This window comes from Musca domestica, unplaced genomic scaffold (assembly GCF_030504385.1).
Source record: "Musca domestica strain aabys unplaced genomic scaffold, Musca_domestica.polishedcontigs.V.1.1 1, whole genome shotgun sequence".
Lineage (NCBI taxonomy): Eukaryota > Metazoa > Arthropoda > Insecta > Diptera > Muscidae > Musca > Musca domestica.
In genome coordinates, this window is record NW_026712114.1 from 23,617,030 (window position 1) to 23,632,391 (window position 15,362).

At 36.1% G+C, this 15,362-nt stretch overlaps 1 protein-coding gene across 2 annotated transcripts in view; it reads left to right on the plus strand.

Moving 5' to 3' along the window:
* The window catches only part of LOC105261665 (calexcitin-2), a 110,466-nt gene that overhangs the window by 20,150 nt on the left and 74,954 nt on the right, over positions 1-15,362 (plus strand). Inside the window, exon 1 of one of the 2 annotated variants that reach the window (XM_059120769.1) lies at positions 2,978-2,988. The exons of the other annotated variant lie outside the window; for it this stretch is intronic. The gene's annotated coding sequence lies outside the window, so the exon portion shown is untranslated. Of the gene's footprint in view, positions 1-2,977; positions 2,989-15,362 lie in introns of those variants that run through there. 2 annotated transcript variants of the gene reach the window in all.

The window sequence follows — 15,362 nt, forward strand, 5'->3', positions numbered from 1 at the left end:
CATCTGATAACAGAAAATCCTATCTACCCTGGAACAGGTAAATATCTGTATTCATATCCATGAAATAACACAAATATTTATACGGCTCATAGGTTTCAAGGAATTTTGTCGGAAACCTAATAGATTTCTTTTTGAAAATAACAAACGTACATTCAACGCACACAAATGACCCAGACCATGGATCTCAAATAAATACCGTAAACGAAAAAAAGAATGAAATCAAAACACACAAGAGAGGAAAAATCAAGAGTATATTTTTATTGAACGTTTTTTGTTTGTCCATCACTTTTGGCCATGGTCAGAAGACATGACATTTAATATCAACAAAATTTTATTTGATTTTGTTTTTTTTTTCGAGGAAATGATCCCTATCATTGGACAAAGACCATGAAAAGGATTTCGTAGCCACATTCCTGTCTCAGTTTTTGGGAAATAAAAATTTCATTCTTTCCACAAAAATGTCAAAATCTTTGGACATTTTGAGCAAACATGTGGCAAAGAAGCAACACCCTGATTCATGTTATGGTTGAGGAAAATGACTCCCCACCTCCTTCCGAATGACAACGTTTAATGGCTCTCTTCCTCGCCACAGAGATGAGTGCTGTTGATAGCAAAATTGGTCATAACAATGAAAATGACACTCTTCTCTTCCAGCAAACATCCGGAAGAGGGGAGAAGTTTCAGCCATTTCTATAACGCCAAAGACAAGCCAATCAAGCAACCAGTCAAATAATAAATTGTTATTATTAATAATACCAAAGAGGGGTGATTTTGGGGGAGGAGGAGAGATAGCAAAGAGAAGAAAGAGGATGGTGTTTAATGTTAGAACTTCACATCATATAATGTAATAATTTATTTTGTGATTTACAGGACAGTTAAGAAAAATTGTTCATAATGGCAATGACTTGATTTCAAGTCCTCGGAGGGAGGTGGAATGCACAAATGGAGTCAAGTGAATCTGCGACGTATGGGGCAAACTTATGTTGTTTTGAAGTCATTTTAGTTAAAAGATAGGATATTTTACCAAAGAAATTTACTCAACGACTTTCTCAGTTTTCGATTCCTACATCCACATTGTTAAAAATGTTTGGTCATCTGAAACATACGTCCGAAAAGGCAAACCATTTTTCGAGATTTTTTTAATACCGTTTCTAAGCTTCTATAAAACCAAAATTATAATGTTATTATACCCTCAGCCATGTGGCTAAAGGCCAAAAGGTGACTTATCGAAAAAACGGGTTTGAGTGCCTAGGTCTCTTTGAACCAAATCCGTTCCCGGCCATTGGGAGTCCATCTAGCGATGTCCGTCCGTCCATCTGCCTCTCAGTCTGGTTGGTGCGCCGATAACTATATATGGGAGTATCCGATTTGGTAAAAACTTAATACATCGTAATATTATTGTCAAACTCTCATTCGGGTACCTTCCCCACAAAAAATCCAAATTTTGAAAGAAAATTTACTGCACAAAAAGAAAAATTATAATCCGCTCCAACTTTGCAAATCCCAATATTTGCATCAGTGCTAGGTAAACTGCGAAAATTGACAATATCGGTCCAGGTTTTAGGTTTCAATACAATTGGAGTCGATCTAGGAATATCCGTCCGTCTGTCTAGCTGATGGGCACTATAACTATCGAAGGGAGTATTCAATTTGGTCCAAACTTGGTACATTGTCATATTATAATCGAACTTAGATCGAGTTCGGAGATGAACGGAACTTCGCAAATCCTAATATTTGCATCAGTGCTAGGTAAACTGCGAAAATACACAATATCGGTCCACTCCAGCAAGTACCTCCACCAAAAAGGGTCAAAATTTCGAACAATTACAACTCTTATAAAATGTAATGTAATAGTCCGATTGTCTTCAAATTTCACACATCTCAATATTTTTATCAGCCCAAGGTCTGGTGTGAAGATGGAATATATCGCTCCACTCCCTTTGGTAACCCCTCCACAAAGAGTGAACATTTTGAATATCCATGAACCTCATAAAACGCAAGAATAACATCCGATTCCATTCAAACTTGCCACATTTCAATATTTCTTTCAAAACTAGGTCTGTTATAAAAATGGTAGAAATTGGACCATGTCGTCTGGTACCTCCCCCACAAAGGGTCCAAGTTTTGAATAACCAAAACGATCATAAAATCCGAAATATGCAATCGGTTCTCTTCATATTTCACACATCCTATTATTTCTACTAACACAAGAGCTGCTCTGAAAATTGGAAATATTGGTTCACTCCTTCTAGTACCTCCTCCACAAAGGGCTTAAGTTGTGAATATCCATGGAGCTCATAAAACGCGAAATTAACATCCGATTCCATTCAGACTTAGTACATCTGAATATTTCTATCAAAACAAGATCTGTTATAAGGATGGTAGAGATCGGACCATCTTCTTCTGGTACATCCCATAACATTATTGCTAACACATGATCTGTTGTGAAGACGGTATACAGGGTAAGAAAAAAAACTGCTACGAAGTCAAATGCCATATTTATTATATTTTTTAAACAAAAAATGTCGGAAATAGCATCAACTTTCAGAATAAATTTAGATTTGTTCGAATTAGTCCCCTTAGGCACGAATTATGACCTTCAAACGGCCAATGAAACCGTCACACGCTGCCCGAATGTAGCTCTGCGGTATTTTGGCCCATTCCCGGCGAAGTGCTTGCTTAAGGTGATCGACACTTTGGTATTTTTTAATGCCAACCTTGCTTTCCAAAATACGCCAGACACAATATTCCAACGGATTGGTATCCGAAGATTTTGGTGGCCATTGTGCGCTGGAAATGAAGCGAGGAATCTCATTTTGCAACCATTCTCGGGTGACAGGTGCTGAGTGCGATGGTGCTGAGTGCTGTTGGAATGTCCAAGGTCTGCAACAAAAATGTTTGCGTGCCCATGGCTTTAAAACACCCTCCAGAATATTTTCGCGATAATATTCGGCATTTATTCTAATGCCACGGTCGATTAAGACAAGCGGAGAGCGACCATCAGCTGTTATGGCGGCCTACACCATCTCCATGGCCGGCGCTTGAGTTCTGGTGCCCAACCGATGGTGCACATTTTCAGCTTTCGGCCAAGCGAAGCAACTCTTTAGCTCTTTAAAGTCTATTTTCCTCTGTTGCTGTGTAAGTTCTTGCACTTTTTGGAATTTCAATGGCTTTATCCCGAGCTCATTTTTCAATATTTGCCGAATGGAATATTGCGATATGTTCAGCTAACGAGCCACTTTTTCGGCCAGTGGGACGCGGCTTTCGATCAAGTCGCTTCTTTACTTATTGAACCATTTCTGCTGATGTTGCTGCCTCCATCCACTTCCTTGACGTCGGGCTACGCTACCAGTATTACGGTAACGAGCGATGATACGAGACACAAAAGATGTATTCTCATTTAAAAGCTAACGGTAGCCACTTGTGGTTTTTCTGCCAAATATAAAGAAATCACACTATCACGCTTGAATTCCATCACGAATACCTTTTTTTCCTGGAGAATTCTCAACAAAATGCTTTTGTATGCTTGTAAACAATATAATGATCTGTCACTGGTATAATTTTAACAGCTGTCGGACGAGTGGCTTAGAAATGACAGCAGTCTGAAGTTGGTTACAGTTTTTTCATCCCACCCTGTATAGTCAAAACCTGGCACGTCGGAATATTTATATAATATCTATTTAGGTCCGATATGAAATGGACAATATTGGTCCATTCCTTTGGAACCTTCCCCATAAAGGGTCCAACTATTTGGAAAATCATAACACAAGTCAAAATATATTTAAATAAACGAACAGTCGCTGAAGGAATACATTCGTCAGTAGAACCTACAGATACTTTTTAACTTGTTTTTTTTTTCTTACCGCATTTTGCTGTACCAGCAAAATATTGGATTTTTTTTAATCTGGTGTTACTTCATATTAAGCATTTATTTACCGATGGTACACCGGGGTGTATGTGTAGTGACAATAATCATACGCTCCCCTGTCAAAGAAACCAATTTCATATTTTATTATACCTTAAATCCGGAACAGTGATTAAATATCCGAAAAGAAAGACATTTTTTCCTGCAAGTCTTTCAAAAAACTTCTTACTCAGATCTTTTACAAAACATGTAAATTGTCATTAACAGCAGTGCCAAAGAAAATCTGTTGTTAAAGGATTGCTGTGACAATTTCCTAACAAAAAAACCAAAGCAAAATTGTGTCCCAAATCAAAAATATGCATTCAAGCATTTAAAATAAGAATCTTACAAACTGAGAAAAAAATATGTTCCGCATTAGAAGAAGGCAAAAAGAAGGGATTTAAAAGTTTGTTTTAAAAAACAGTAACAAACACTGCCACATCCTCTCTCTATCTCTCTCTCTCTCTCTCTTTCCCTTAGCTGTGTTTGTGACAATTTCCATTGCCATTTAAATTGAAACTCAGTTATTTGTTATTCATAACTTATCAAGGAAAAAAGTTTTCCCCAAACAAGAAAAACAAGCATGACCAAAGCCTAAGGCCAAAAAGATATTTTTGCAAATACGACACAAAGTAAAGGAATATATTGACAATAAATAAATATCCAGTGAGCAAAAATAAAACGAGACAAAGGAAATATATTTCTCCATAATTACGTGGATATTTTTGGGTGCCCTAAAACGATAATAATTCTGCCACCCTCCATAATGATGGCAAAATAACTTTTCTCCGTTAATGGCCACACATCATTGTTTCTTAATTACCTCTACGTTTAAGGAGTCATTTGAGAATCCTTAAAAAGTTATGATGGGGTAGTTTTAATGGATGTATAAGGGGAAATAAACACAATTTTTTGGGGGCCACGCAAATGTTCAACATTTATGTGAACAATTTAACATTTATGGGAAAATTATGTAAATATTCTTCAATGCCCCAAAACAATGAATAAATATTTATTAGCTTGCGTATTTTTTACATAAAAACGTGATATTATTGATGTATTTATGCATAATTATTCGATGCTACATATTTCAGTCAAACCAAACACATACACATTATATTTCGATTTATCAAAACACTCCTCCATCTCCATAGCAAAAAGTTCATAAATCCCGAAAAAGATGTTAATTCGAAATAATTTTTTTTAATTTGAAAATCCATTAATATAATACGCAGGCATAAAAATGCAGGCATTTGTTTTAATATGGTACTCTAGGGTGTATGTGTGGTGTGGCATCAATCATACGCAACCTCTCCCGAGCTATATTCGTTGGGAATTAAAAGAGGAAAAAAGCTATAAGTTCGGCCAGGCCAAACTTTGAATACCCTCCATCATTTGGAACGAATTTGGCAATTTTCGAAAAAAATGATCTTAAAATGTTAAAAATACCGAATGTAGCTGTTATATTAGGGTATATACGACAACGTGGACCTGCAAAGGCAACTTTTGTCATTACCCATTAAAATATTCAAATGCGAAACTTGAAAAAAAATCGGGGCCTACAAGAAGACGTGGACCTAAAATCATCAAAATACCGAATACAGGGAGCTTCTATTATATGGAGGCTATACCAAAACGTGGACCTGCACAGACAGTCTTAGGCTGTAGTATACATTACGGACTCTAAATGCGTAATTTAAAACAATTCAGGTGAATAATGGCGCTAAAATCATCAAAATACCGAATTTTGGGAGGTACCGTTATATGGGGGCTATACGAAGTCGTGGACCTGCACGGACAATCTCCTGTCATAGGCTGTAGCATCCATTAAGATCATCAAATACCAAATTTGAAACAATTCCGGTGAATAATGTAGCTAAAATCATTAAAAAATCCGACTATCGGCAGGTACCGTTATATGGGTGCTATACGAAGACGTGGACCTGCACAGACAATTTTCGGTCACAGGCTGCAGTTCCCATTACAAACTCTAAATACGTAATTTGAAACAATTCAGGTGAATAATGACGCTAAAATCATCAAAATACCAAATATTGGGAGGTACGGTCATATGGGGGCTATACGAAGACGTGGACCTGCACACACACATTTTCTGTCATAGGCTGAAGTATCTACTATGAACCTCTAATACCAAATTTGAAAGAATTCCGGTTAATAATGTCGCTAAAATCATCAAATTGCCGAATATCGGGAGGTACCGTTATATGGGGGCTATACGAAGACGTGGACCTGCACAGACAATTTTCTGTCTTATACTGTACTACCCATTACGAACTTCAAATACCAAATTTAAAACAATTCAGGTGAATAGTGACGCTAAAATCATCAAAATACCGAATATTGGAAGGTACCGTTACTTGGGGGCTATACGAAGACGAGGACCTGCACAGACAATTTTCTGTCTGTCCATTACGAACTTCAAATACCAAATTTGAAACAATTCCGGTAAATATTGTCGCTAAAATCATCAAAATTCCGAATTTCGGGAGGTACTGTTATTTCGGGGCTATACCAAAACGTGGACCTACATGGCCCATTTTCAATACCAAAAGTCCTGCATACATAGTATACATTTGAGTAAAATTGTATCAACATACTTCATTTCGTTCGGTAACTAGAGTGATTTCCACAGACGAACAGACGGACGGACGTCGCTAAATTGAGATAGAATTTTATGTTGATCAAGATATGGGGCGATCCCAATGAGGTAAAAACGAAGAATCTTTTATTGCTAGGTAAAAAGGAGATCTGGAAGGTAACAGGCATCCTTACGGGGCACCTGGTCCTACATGCTCATCTGTACAAGATACGATGTGCAGATAACAGCTTATGCAGGGCATACGGGGAAGATTACGAAACATTGGAAAATGTCCATGCCAATGCCCAGCGTTTGCAAATATCAAATACCAATTCTTAGGAAACGACTTTATACCAGACCTTAATCAGATCATGGTAAATGATATAAAACAGTTAGGAAATTTCATAAAGGCAACAGACTGTAAACTGTCCGTCTACCTCAAAAAAAACTTTAGACTAGAGCACACAACAGACCTATACTGGCTTAAGTGTTTGCCCAACAGGGCATAGGGCTAAGAAGGACGACTTTTCAACCTAACCTATACTTTGTGGGGTCTAAAATGTATATTTTGAGGTGTTACAAACGGTATGACAAACTTAATATAACCTCCATACAATGGTGGAGGGTATGAAAAAAAGGAAGCTCACAATAATTTGATATCCGTTACGAATATGACACCCTTTCAGCAATTCTGGCTCAAAACTTGATATTTTTTAGAAGGAAACCATTTTTAAGCGTTTGTTCAACCGTTTGATGATCGGTCTATGTGAATCACACAAAGCAGCATGTCAGCATGAGTGGTCATTATAATCGCAATTATGCGGCGACCTCCACAAAAAAAACAGTAAGGAAAGTCTTTTTATGGGAGAATTCAATCATACACGCTATGATTATAATTATAATTTAAAGTTCAAAGGACTAAATATGCCGAAGCATTACGGCTGTGGGTAACAAATATAACAAATCGGATGAAAAGTATATATGGCTATATCTGAACCGATCTTCACCAAATTTGACATACTAGCTTCTAGACTCAATTCGGTCGTAAGTGCCAAATTTGATCCCATTTGGGCAAATATTAGACGTTTGGTGCACAATCCAAGTTAAATCGGACGAAGTTATATATGGGAGCTATATCCAAATCTGAACCGATCTCGATAAAATTTACCAAATGTATTTCTGAGCTGTATTTGATATATTTCCCCAAATATTGTTGTTACAGAGTGCATATTAAGGCTGCGGAGGACAAAAATAACAAATCGGATGTACAATAGCTATAGCTATATCTGAACCGATTTCGATCAAATTTGGCATACTCATTTTCAGGTCCAATCTGATCATACGTGCAAAATTCCATACTATTCCGACTGATATCACACGTTTGGTGCACAATAAAAGGCAAATCGGACGAACATATATATGGGAGCTATATCTAAATTTTTACCGATTATCTCCAATTTCAATAGGGTTCGTCCTTGGGCCAAACAAATGATTTGTGCAAAATTTCATCTGGATGGGGCAATAAATGCGAACTGTACTTTGTTTACAAAAATACATGGACAGACGGACGGATGGACATGCATAAATCGACTCAGAATGTGATTCTATGCAGATCATGAAAAGGAACTATGGGTCTATATCGTTTCCTTTTGCCTGTTACAAACAAATGCATAAAGACATAACACCCTGACCACTTTGTGGTGTATGGTATGGTAACAAAAAAACAAAGATAAAACGATTACTGTCCCTTCAAATCCTTTAAATCACAAAAAGTCCAAGTTGGATCCCTTAAAATCATATTACCTGAAATCTATGTATTTATTACTGAAGGAAGGAAGGTGTTCCTATTTTATCAACTCTTTAATTTTCCTCACATAAGTATGTAATTTATTCAAATTTAAATTTCCCCTTTTATATCTAATTTAATGCAAATTAATTTACAATTTAAATTTTCCGCAATTCAAGTTCTTCTCGGGGACAAAAATTACGATTCGCCACATTTTCTATTTTTTTCCCTTCACAACATGCAAACTAGTTATTTGTGGCTTTTTGTTGTAAATTTCCTCAAGATTAGTTCGTTCCCCCCATTTATTTCTTAACATTGAGAAAATGTCGTCTTTTTGCCATTTCGCCTTTTTTTGCCTTTGTATCCTCTACACGGCTACTTACTTTGATTCGTTGTTAAGCAATCAAATGTTGATGTAGCTGTTCAGCAGCTGATGTTGTTTTTCTCCTTTCTGCCATTTTATTCTTATTTGATGTGGCTGCCAAGCTACACAGACAGATTAAAAGGGCAACCTCAGACAACAACTAAGAGAATGAAGACGAAAAAAACAAAAGACCAAGACGCCACCATGAACCTCGTATTTAAGGTTAAAAATTGTAGACTTAATTATGATTAGTTGTTGTGTAAAAATGACAAAAAGGGGGAGCTCAATTATCTGTCTGTTAAGGCGAAATGTGGAACAAATTATTATTAAATTTTAGAGAGAGAAAATATTGAGGCAAAAAAATGTATTTAAATTTTAAATGTGATATGCTTCAGGATATTTTTAATGGAAAATCTGTGTATGTGTGGTGTGATTTAACAAGCTTGTTTTTCATTGCGGGTTCTTTTTCCTATTTTTTATTTTTGTATTTCCAACTAATTTTGTAAAATTAGTTTTGCTGTTAGTTAAAATAATTATGTGCATATTTTTCGTTCTGATTTCCATGTATGATAACAGTTTTTAATGTATCAGAGTTGATTTTCAACTAAGTTTGTAATAGTCGAGCTAATTACTACTACAATTAAACATTTTTCAGCTTATATTATTTTGTGTAGTTTATTATAAAATTAAAAAAAAAACAGTTTTTATTTTAATTTAAATTTTTTTGATATATATAATTAATAATGGAAAATATATATTACATGCATAATTAGGATTCACTTAATGAGATTGTAAAACATGTTATACTATAATGTAATTTACATTGTGTGTATATGTACGGATATATGCAAATATATTTGTCATCAAGGAATTAATAAATGAAAGAAGAAACAAGTGAAAAAGCTGTAAGTTCGACCAGGCCGAACTTTGAATACCATCCACAACTTGCAAAAAAATTAGCCGTTTTCAATAAAAAAAATCTTAAAAATTCTGTTAAAATCTTAAAACTACTGAATGTAGCCTTTGAATTAGGGTCTATACGACGATGTGTATATTCAAATACGAAACATGAAAAAATTCGGTGAATAATGTAGCTAAAATCATCAAAATATCGAATACAGGGAGATACTGTTGTATGGGGGCTATACGAAGACGTGGACCTGCACAGACAATTTTCCGTCATAGGCTGTAGTATTCATTACGAACTTTAAATAAAAAATTTGAAACATGTCCGGTGAATAAAGTCGCTTAAATCATAAAAATGCCGAAAATAGGGAGGTACCATAATATGAGGGCTATGCCAAAACGTGAACCTATATGGTCCATTTTCAATACCAAAAATCCAGCAGACATTTTATACATTTCAGTAAAATCTTATAAAGTTACTTCATTTCGTTCGGAAGCTACATTATTTTCCACAGACGGACGGACCGACGGACATCGCTAAATCGACATAGGATTGTATGCCGATCAAGGGTGAGATGAAAAAACTGCAGCCAACTTCAGACTACTGTCATTGCTAAGCCACTCGTCTGACAGCTGTTAAAATTATTCCAGTGACAGCTCTTTATATTGTTTACAAGCGTACAAAAGCATTTCTTTAAGAAAGGTAAAGTTATTCGTGATGAAATTCAAGCGTGATTTCTTTATATTTGGCTGGAAAACCCAAGTGGCTATCGTTAGAGCGCTCCAGCATTTAAATGTGAATAAATCTTTTGTGTATCGTACCATCGCTCGTTGCCGTGAAACTAATAGCGTAGCCCGACGTTAGGGAGTGGATGGAAGAAAATAACAACATCAGCAGCAGCAATGGTTCGAAAAGTAAGGACTTGATCGAAACCCGCGTCGCAGTGGCCGAAAAATGGCTCGTGAGCTGAACATATCGCAATATTCCATTCGGCAAATATTGAAAAATGAGCTCGGGGTGAAGCCATTAGCCATTGAAATTCCAAAAAGTCCAAGAACTTACACCGCAACAGAAAGAAAATAGACTTAAAAGAGCTAAAGAGTTGCTTTCTTCGATGAGAAAACATTCGTTGTCCAGCGGTTTGTAAACAAACAAAACTGTGGTGTTAACTTGCCAAAGAGGTCAACTGAAAATGTGCACCTTCGGTTGGCCACCAGAACCCAAGCCGCCATAACAGCCGATGGTCGCTCTCCGCTCCATTGATCGACCGTGGCATCAGAATAAATGGCGAATATTATGGCGAAAATAGTCTGGAGGGTATATTAAAGCCTTGTGTACGCAAACATCTTGACTGCAGACCTTGGAGATTTCAACAGGACTCGGCACCATCGCACTCAGCACGCGCCACCCATGAATGGTTACAAAATGAGGCTCCTCGCTTCATTTCAAGCGCACAATGGCCTCCAAAATCTCCGAATACCAATCCGCTGGACTAGTGTGTCTGGAGTATTTTTGAGAGCAAGGTTGGCACTAAAAAATACCAAAGTATCGTTCACCTTAAGCAAGCACTTCGCCGGGAATGGGCCAAAATACCGCAGAGCAACATTCGGGCAGCGTATGACGGTTTCATTGGCTTTTGCTTTCATTCAATAAAATTTAAAAATAATGACGTTTGACTTTGTTGGAGTTTTTTGTATCTCACCCTGTATACCCTCTGTAGCCATAAAACTTATGCTACTTTTATACCCTCCACCATGCATAGTATTTATACCTTCTACCATACATAGTATGGAGGGTATATTAAGTTCGTCATTTCGATAGTCCACATTCAACGTAGTTTTCAAGAAAGGACCAAACAGACACCTTTGTTGACTAGCTTAAGGGATAAAATTTGCAACCATAGCCCTCGTGTTCTTGTCTGCAATATGGTCGAAAACGGTGTATACCTAAAATCGACGGATTCCAATGAATCTTGATCCGCAAAATTTCAATAAACTTGGAAGGAGGGGGAACTTGACCCCTTTAATTAGATTACTTAGTGCTTTAAATTGAATTGGATTTTGTCGCACAGTGGTCTTAAAATTGTACACAAAATTCACAAACCTATTTAGGTCTTAAATATTATCTAGAGGCCTTTAGTTTTAAATGCGGACTTGAAACAAAAGAGTTTAGAGTAAACTTTTGGTACGACTTTTGGGTGTAAAATCTATCAAATCGGAACTCTAGTGGAAATGTCTCAAAATCTTCATTCCAGTTCCGATGGAGCATATATTTTTCTTCAACATAATATGCCAAATTGATTTAAGTCTTTCTGTACGTATGGCTGTTAAAATCAAGATAGAGTGCACATATGTTATGCACAGCCAGAACACAGCTTCGCTCGTTTTTACTCGGGCTTGAAACTTGCTCGAGAGTGGGAAAAAAGACGGAGTTTACTTTTCGCTCTTTTATTTAGTATGGGAGCACTTTCGGGTCACTCTTGTTTGAAAAATTAAAGAGGGAGGTGAATCGATAGAAAAAGAGGGAGAGAGACAGATTTTCTACTTCAAGGAGTGCTCCCGCTCGACTCTAAGCAAGTTTCACCCTTTACTCAAATTCGAGCGAGTTTTTCGAAGGTCAGTTTATAGCTCTTAGGCACAACAGTTGATATTGGGTCAAAGAAAATTGCTATTAAAAAGGAGCTTCATAGGTCTACGTTTAGGTAAAGTCCCATTACTACACATCCCCCGAATTTCAATATTTCGAAAGAAACCAAGAGAATCAACTGACATCAACATAAATCTAAATTTTAAATCTCGTGTTCTTGTTAGGTAGAATTTCTCCTTGCAAAAAAGTTTCTATATTGTTCCAGCATTTGTAGTACCCTTCACTTTATGCTGCATCCATATTTTCAGAATTTTGTAGCTTTGTGACTCATTTCCCAACCAAATGTGCCAAAAATTGACATTTTTGGCCCAAACATTTCATCTTATAAATACTATTCGATACTGGGCCTCAATTCTTGTTCTATAAAAATTTGAAATGAAAACTTTTAAAAAGGAAAGATATGTCAAATGAAAAATTTTATAAAGGAAATATTTTTCATTTCATATTTTCACAGAACAAGAATCCAGCCCCTGGGGCCCTGGACTATTATTTTGTAAAACATGCCCCAAAATTTCCTACATTTTGAAGGATTCTGCCTCATTCTTTAACGAATTCAGCTGTTTCAGATTCTTTTAGCAAATATGTTGCCATATAGATCCAGTATTTGAAAAAGTACTGCGTGTAATGCTACAATCTTATTTTCGATTTTTAAAAAATAAATAAATTAAAATAATTCATTAAAACTATAACCTAAAATATGGGTAGTTAAATGGATAAAAATGCAGCATTGTTACAGAGAATAAATCTTGATAAAAGGATATAAAAGTTCGGTCACACTTTACACAGCTTTTAATAGTTCTATTCTCTTGTTTAAGATCTGCTCTTCAGGAAATTATTATAAAAAAACTTTAAAACGACTTTTTGATGACCTCAAAATATTTCAATCTCATACACCTCAAAATAATTTTTTTTTCAAAACATTACAAACAAACAATTAAATTAAACTACTGTATTCTGTTACATTATTTCACTTACCTGCTCTTCCTCCCTTTCCATGTTTTCACATTCTGCTAACAAAGCAGAACACACGAAAAAAATAACGGTGAATCCTGCAAAAAAGAGAATTTTAAATTGTTATGGATATGGGGGTATTTAAATAGACATTGCTTTGTTATAAATGTATGCAAGTATGTATGTCTGTACATTTGAATATTAGACACTAACTGTAAGTGGCTGTGTGAGTGTAACACAAACACGGTGAGATTTACTCATTGACCAAACAACATTTTTTGTGTTACAAATGTACAACTATGTTTAACAATTGTTATGCCATACCATCCACATAAAAGAGAGTTGGATGTGTGTACAAATATTTGTCTCACACTGTGAATGTGTAAAACAGACATGTATACATACATATACATATGTACACACATATGTAGATATGTCCACTTATGCATGTGTAAGTTATCAAAGCGTGTGAGCAATTTAAAAATTATGATGTGTAATTAAGCAAATTGCACAAAAAAACCCATACATTTACACACACACACATAGAAATACTTACTCAGCTATGCAAAATAACATGGTTATAATAGCTGCAAACAATTGCAATGTCTTTTTTTCTGTGTGTGTGTTTTGTCACATAGAATTTCCAAATATTAAATGTGGAAGAACGTTAATGGATGAGTTGATTTTTGCAAGGTTAAAATATGATAATTCGAAGAAGAGAATGCCTGTGGTATTAAGAGGACAGCTCTGCGAGTGTGGTAGTAAATATATGAGACATTTCACAGAAAATGGGGGTTAGTTTTGAATTTAGAAATGTCATATTTTAAATAATTTAATTGAATTTTTCTTCACGAAATTCAAATACAACAGCATTCCATGGAAGGCTGTATCTACAGATTCTCTTTGTGAGCATAAAAACAACATGTATATTTCTCGAATGTATCTTAGAGGAGCACACTGGAAAAGGCATTTACGTGGTTTAATCAAAACGATTTCAAAAAATATAATTTTTTCCAGATTTGATTATTTATAGATTTGTAGCATTCGGAGGGTTTTTACTAATTTTTGATTACGTTGCCACTTCTACGCTTTATAAATGGCCTCCATTGGCTTCAATTCTAAACACCTGATCGAAAAATCACTTTTATAGCTACAGATGGCTTCAGGACACATAGAGCAGAACATTTCCAGCCTTGTCGCTAGAATTATATTTTTCTACACATTTTCATTAAATTGACATTTCTAAAGAATGAGATCAGTGACGGTTAACGAAATTAAGTACCACACTGTGGTACAGGGTATTATGTATTTGTGAATTTGCTTGCAGCATGTAGAAGGAGACGAGATAGATCCATAGTTCCTTTTGATGATTTTCATAAAATCACATTCTGAATCGATTTATGCATGTCTATCCGTCTGTCCATGTATTGCTATACATTTCGCGTTTACTCTCTGATTGAGATTAAATTTTTCACAAATCACTTGTTTGGCCCAAGGACGAACCCTGTTTAAATTGGTGATAATCGAATAACCTTAGGATATAGCTCCCATATATAGTATCTTCCGATTTTATAAGTATTGTGCACCAAATGCGTAATATCAGTCCGAATCTAATGAATTTTAGCACATACGGCCAGGTTCAGTCCTTAAGTATGTCTGTATATCGGTTCATATTAAGATATAGCTACAATACATATTTTTGTCCGATTTCAATTTTATTGTGCATCATTATATGTAATGTTCGTCCGATCGAATTCAGCCCGAAGCATATATTAACATTTGGTGAAAATCGGTTCAGATACAGCTATAGCTGCCATACATTTGTTTCATCCGATTTGGGGTTTAAGTTCCCAACATTCGTAATATGCACTTCACAACAGTTATATTTGGTTCCAGATATCAGATGCAGTTCAGAAATACAGGGTTGCCCATATTCGACGGACCCATGTTTTTTTCGGCCATTTCGATGACTCTTTGGGCCCATTCCAATCGACGAGGCTTGTCCGCAGGGAACAAATGCAAATCAATGCGAATAATCCGTTGTAAAGTAGACCGAGCCATGCCCAACTGCTGAGAACGGCGTTTTTGGGATGTTCTTGGGGACCTCTCAATACTGGCTCGTACGGCAGCGATATTCTCGGCCGATCGCCTTGGTCGACTTTTATGTGGCCTCTTCGGAGAAAGAGCCTTACGAGTCGAAAATTT